Source organism: Meriones unguiculatus, chromosome 17, assembly GCF_030254825.1.
Source record: "Meriones unguiculatus strain TT.TT164.6M chromosome 17, Bangor_MerUng_6.1, whole genome shotgun sequence".
Classification (NCBI taxonomy): Eukaryota; Metazoa; Chordata; class Mammalia; order Rodentia; family Muridae; genus Meriones; species Meriones unguiculatus.
Genome location: NC_083364.1, coordinates 8,064,356 through 8,070,825, shown reverse-complemented (window position 1 = coordinate 8,070,825; position 6,470 = coordinate 8,064,356). Strand labels below are relative to the sequence as shown.

Genomic DNA, 6,470 nt, shown 5'->3' with positions numbered 1-6,470 from the left:
ATTGATGATGCTTATCTCCGTGGTTCCTGATCTTTACTCTAAGTTCTCCAGCTCCAGGATTTTCTCTGTTTATGTTTTCTTTATTGATTATAATTCTGTTTTAATATCTTGCACCATTTCCTTCATCTGTTTGAATGTGGATTCCTGTCTTTCCATGATGGCCTCTATTTTTCGTTTACTGTCTATATGCCTCTACTGGTGCCTCTCCCATTGCCTGTATGTGTTTGGCTGTATTAGCCTGTATGTCTTTGAGAGCCTTGTTCTCTCTTCTTTATGTGCCTCTAATATCTGGATGAGCCTAGAATTGAGATAATTTTCCTTTTTTTCTGATAAATTAGCATGTCCATTGGTTTGGGGGGTTGCTGGTGAAGCCGTGATGTCCTGATTTTTGTTGGATATGTTCTTTCACCAACCTCTAGCTTTCTGCTTATCTGTAACCTTCATTGTTTGTTCCTGGAGTCTGTATTTCAGACTGGGTCCGTCTTTATCTGCTGTCGCCAGTATTCTTCAGGAAGATGAGAGAGGTCTACTGGTTTGAGAGTGGTTGTTGGTGTTTCAGCTATTGGTAATAGAGGAAGGTCTCAAGCCGAGGTGCACAAGTGTGAGCAAGCAAGCACAGGTGTGTGCATGAAAGTGTACCTTGAAGGACAAGGTGCTAGAGCATGTAGATGCCTGAAATGCATTAAGTGCACAAGGGAGTGCAGGTCCTTGCACTGTTTACAGGGGAAATGTGCATGCATTAGGTGCCCTGAATAGCTCAGTGTCCTACAGGTTCCCCATACTGCCCTCCTGGTATTCATATATGTCAGTTATTATTTGCCTGGACTCTGCTAGGAGACACACAGAGCAGGGACTTCAATGTTGAGAACACTGTCCCAAGGATCTCTATGTTGCCCACTGTCGGGGTGCGAGTGGGAGGGATCAGATGTCTGGCTGCTAGCATAGAAGAACCGTTGATCTGTGGCTCTGCATGCACTCACTTAAATGCACACTCAACTTGCTAGCAAGCCTAATTGAAAAGCACAGGGATTCCCCCTGTTCTCCACTCTCATAGTTGTGCCTGCAGGGGCAAATGAGGATGTAGAAAATACATCAGCTCAGTGGTGTCCACTGTTTTTTCCGCTGGGCAGGGAGATCCTTACTTGGGGTAGCCACTTTTGTTGTCACAGTCACCAGGCATGGAGGCTCCTGTTAGAGCTAGTAAACACCCCACTGCTGCCTCTGCAGACCTGGTAGGCTGGTAGAGACACCTGCTGGGAGGCTCTGGGCTGTCTCAGTTACTGAGCATGCATGATCATGCTCAATCATTGTATCACTGTAGCCTCTGATGAGCAGGGAGGCCCATGCTTGGAGGGAGGGGGGGTGCAGAGGAGTTGAATATTTGCTACTCTCAGGACCTGGTGATATCCCACGGGTAACCTGGGTTTAAATGGTCTCAGTTCACTGGTTCTCCCCTCTCCCCCATGAAGCCTCAGTGTCGATGTTCTTGCTTTAGCTGGCCTCCACTCACCAATTTTGGAGTTTTAGATCCTATGCCCTCATATATCATATGCGCTGGTTACCACCATCTTGGATTCCTTGAAATGCTGTTTGTTTGTTTTTTAATGGCCAATTGTTTTATTTGAGTATTTTAGTATTAAATTGTATGCAAATTTTAGTACCTGGATATTTTTGCTTTTTATTTTATATAAATATATATGCGTGTGTGTGTGTGTGTGTGTGTATGCATGTTTACGGGTAAGTCTTAATAATTTATGTTTGGGCTCTTTCCTTTCTCCTGCCACCATGCCATCCAGACTGAGGAAGACGTGGAAACTCTGGGGCCACATTAGCCACGGTCATGGCCGCATTGGTAAGCACCGCGAACACCCAGGAGGCCAGGGGAATACTGGAGGCGTGCATCACCACAGGATCAATTTCACAAATATCAGCCAAGTTACTTTGGGAAAGTTGGTATGAGGCATTACCACTTAAAGAGGAGTCAGAGCTTCTGCCCAACCGTTAACCTGGATAAACTGTGGACACTGGACAGTGAGCAGACACGGCTCAATGCTGCAAAAAACAAGCCTGGGGCTTCTCCCATCGTTGATGTTGTGCGATTGGGCTACTACAAAGTTCTGGGGAAGAGCAAGCTCCCTAAGCAACCTGTCATCATGAAGGCCAAATTCCTCAGCAGAAGAGCTGAAGAGAAGATTAAGGGTGTGGGAGGTGCCTGTGTCCTGGTGGCATAAAGCCAGCCAGGGAGGTTAACTAAATGCTAACATTTTCCACGAAAAAAAAAAATAATTTATGTTTGGGTCTTGCACACTTGTAACTGATTAAGAAAGTTTTCTTTCAATTTTAGGTAATTCACCTGTTACTTCAGGTGAATTCAAAAGCTGTGAGATAGCATTAACATATTGCTCAAGACAAAATTATATGTTAGTATCATTGTATCTGACTTCTTATAGTAAGCGTATATTAATGGGAGAATAATTACCATCAATAATTCTCTTTTAAGCCTACATCATTTATTAAGAATAAATTTTTTATTGATTGATAAAATTGATTAAAACTTTAATTTTGAAAGCAATGTAAGAAGTTGTAAAGGAAAATATTCATACAAAAGACTGTATCAACATATATTTCATCCACTTGCTCACTGTGACTTACCTCACAATTTGCCATTTCAGCTGTGATTATATTTTTATAATTGTCAAGAAGTAATAAACTTACTTGCCTTCAATTAGAAATTGGAAATTTTAATTTTCCAATATGAAAAATTTTAATGTAATTTTAGTGTTTATACATTCTACAAAAATTGATATCAATAAAATAAAGCTGAAGGCCAGATTGAATCAGTACAAATTTTTATCAGACTTTCAAAGGATAATTTACACTAATCCTGCTCAACTTCTTCTGCAAAATAGAGACTGAAGGAGCATTGCCTAATTTGTTTTACAAGTTCACAATTACCCTGAAACCTAAAGTACATAAAGAATAAACAAAGAAACAAAATTATGAATATCTCTTATGAACAAAGACGCAACAATTCTCAAAGAAAACCAGCAAACAAACAAACAAACTAGAAAACAGAATCCAATAACACAGCAAAATTTTCTACCATGAGCAAATACATACAAGGATGTTTCAAATCAGTAAATATAATCCACCACATTAACAGATTGAAAGACGAAAACCTCATTATCATTACACTTGATGCAGAAGGCCCTTTAATAAAAGTCCTGGAGGAACTAGGCATACAAAGGATATATCGCAACATAATAAATGTGATTCACAACAAACACACAGGTACTATCAAGCTAAATAGAAACTCAAAGCATTTTCTTAGAGTGTTCTTAGGAACACAGCAAGGATGGGCTTAAGCCTCACTCTATGGAATCCATCTCCAGCACTGTCTAGGTTGTTGCAAACCTGAGACTAGAAATACCAGTTACCCAGTTACCCAGGAGAAAACAAAATAGGATTGTTCTGCTGAAGGATAATAGCAACGTGACTCCTAAATGCAGTCTGCTAGACCTATTGATCCAGGCTTCACTTAGCCTTCTTTAGTGACACTTTCTCCTGCAGTAGTTGTGAACTAACTAACAAATAAATAAATAAATAAACAAACAAACAAATAAATAAATAAAAGATCCACAACTGGGCAATGTGCAGAGAGTGAGATAGTCTGGATTAATCATTTTGAAATCAGCTGTTTTCATCAAACCCCTCTCTCAGGGCTTGAGAGCTGTGTGGAAGAGGAAGAAGATAAGTTGTAAGAGCTAGAAGAGATGGATGACAACAAGGAAACAGGGTCTCCAAGATACAAAAGGACAAATCTAAGAATTCACAGAAACAGTGCCAGCATGCACAGGCCCTTTAGAGGTTCATGCCAGGTTGTCAGAGTTAGGACACGAGCTCCACCCCTAACCAAGGAGCAATCTCCAGCTGACATTTGCTTGCAAAGAAAGAGTTAGTTTTCACCAAAGGAGTATACTCTGAATATTAAACAAACCTAAGAGTAGGCCCTTTGCCCAGAAGTACATAGCCAGCACAATACATTTTATGGTAATTTTCAGACTTTTCATTTTATGTTGCTTTGCTTGGGCATATTTTCATCTTACTATTGTTGTGCTTGTATATTATGTACATGGTTTCTGATATGGTGTTTCTATGGTTATTTTGTGTGTGGAGGGGAATTCTTGTGTGTGTTTCTTAGAATTCTTTTATTTTAAACATTTTTATTCCTTTTGGTGTTGGCTTTTTCTAGAGAGAGAAAGAGTAAGAGAGAAAAAGAGGTAAAATGAGTTGGGATTGAATGAGTTGGGAGGAATGATCTTGGAAGAGTTGGGGAAGAAGAAACTATAATCAGAATATCTTGTATAAAAGTCATGGGTAAGCCAGGAAAAAAATGGTTCAGTGTGTAAGAGTGCTTGATCACAAGTCTAAAGTCCTGAGTTTAACCCCTGGATCTCACATAGAAGGAATCTCAAGTTGTATCTGATTCATAATGCAAAGACTCACTCATAGCATTACACAAACACATTAATAATGATAACAAAAATATTAATAATTATAATTATTTTATATAGAGTGATAACAGTAAAACTAATAAGGCAATTCACCCTACTAAAATATTCACCCTACTAAACTAAATACTAATACTAAACTAATAGTAAAAAAAGTATTCACCCTATTAAACAGCACAGTCAGACTGCAAAAGAGCAATTGTTTAAGGATGTACAGGGAAAAGTTTGAACCCTAAATAATAAAAATGTGAACTGATATAAAGTATGAATGGTATTTGAAAGCAGAATTTAAAACAAGGTAGGTAAGATTTATTCCAAAATAGATTTTCAAAATGAGACAACTGAATATTATTTTAAAATACATGCAAAGTTTCACTGGAATGTCAGTATGGATAATCACTAAATTAATTTGTCTACCTTTGTCTCAACATGAATTGTTCAATTAAATAATTTGAACCAATGAGCCAGCCACTGTTCAATAATGAGATACCGAGAGTTAGCTGTGAGTGCCTTCCCTGACATCATTTCCAATAGCCATTGAAAATGTAACTTTGTTTAAGCACAGAAGCTGCTCCATACGATCAATGGCATAAATGATGAAACTGTCACCAGGTTTAATGGATCCATAATCATATCAGAAGTAATTATGCCACCCTAATGACTTTTCCCAACCAATTTCTTCCCAGAGCAAATGAATTTTAGGAAGAAAGAAAACTACGTTTACACATACATCATTTGAGTAGTTAGTGTGGTCTGTGATAGGTGAAGGACAAAGTAAGCAGAACATATCATCATTCTTTAGACATGTGCTCTAAAGTGCACAGATGCCAGAAAAAGGACAAATGGATGGAAAATTCTCATTAAAGTCACATTACTTAAAATCCCATTATTTTTGTTTTTGTATAACTGAAAAATTTGCTTTCACAAAGTTTTTCTCTTTAGGTAATTTTTCTGTGAGAATTCCTATCAAAAAGTATGCTTATTATGATGACTTCTTTAATTATATAACTAGGAATCTGGATATTTCATAATCAACAAGGCAGACATATTTTTGACTAGAATACAATTATGTTAACATAAATAAAGACATTGGCTAACAACCATGATAAAAGTTGAGCGGCACAGAAAGTTTGCAGTGAAGTGGGGAATTAAGAATTGATTGTGCATGCTGCATTGAATGTAAATGATTTTAATAATGATTTGTCAAATGTTGGTTTTGTGACTATGTGCTCATATCTCTGCTCCAATTTTGGAAACTGAACAAATGTTTGGGTATTAATAAATCTTTTAATTAGAATAAATTCAGAATCCTAAAGAGAAATGGCCAAAATGCTGAATGACCATTTTAGCCTGAAATATATTTCCATTTTTATAGCTTTAGTCCTCATTTCTATCATTAGCAAGGCATCAATTTTTACTTTATATTAATTTACTCTAAGAAATATTAGGTTGGAGAGATGACTCAGTGGGTACAAATGCTTTCTAGTCAAGCTTGAACAGTAGAGTTCATACCCTCAGAACCCTTTTGAAAGTAAGGAGTCACTTGTAATCCAAGTGCCAGAGACATGGCAAAAGGAGGATAACTGAGGCCAAAAATGGGAAGTTTAATATTAAGTGAGAGGCAATACATCAAAATAAACTAAAACAAATAACATGAAAGAAAAGCAAACCAGCAAACTAATTTCCTTCTCTGGACACCATATGTACACAGGTTAGCACACAAATACAGGCAACTGCATACGTATGCCAATTTTAATAATAATAATAATAATAATAATAATAATAACTGTCAACTTCTAGATTCCAGGAAAACGATTTTTTTAAATTTTAAAATGGCTGTTAGTATTTTATTTTCCTAAATAAAACATAAACATACAATTTAAAACAATTCTGAATTTAGTTGGAGTAAAGAGAGCAAGGTCAGTGGTACGTACTTTGAGTTGGGAAGGATGCACTATT

At 37.2% G+C, this 6,470-nt stretch overlaps 1 pseudogene; it reads left to right on the top strand.

The window, feature by feature from the left end:
* Positions 1 to 1,785: 1,785 nt before the first annotated feature.
* LOC110561185 (large ribosomal subunit protein uL15-like) lies at positions 1,786 to 2,392 on the top strand (annotated as a pseudogene).
* The last annotated feature ends 4,078 nt before the right edge of the window (positions 2,393 to 6,470 follow it).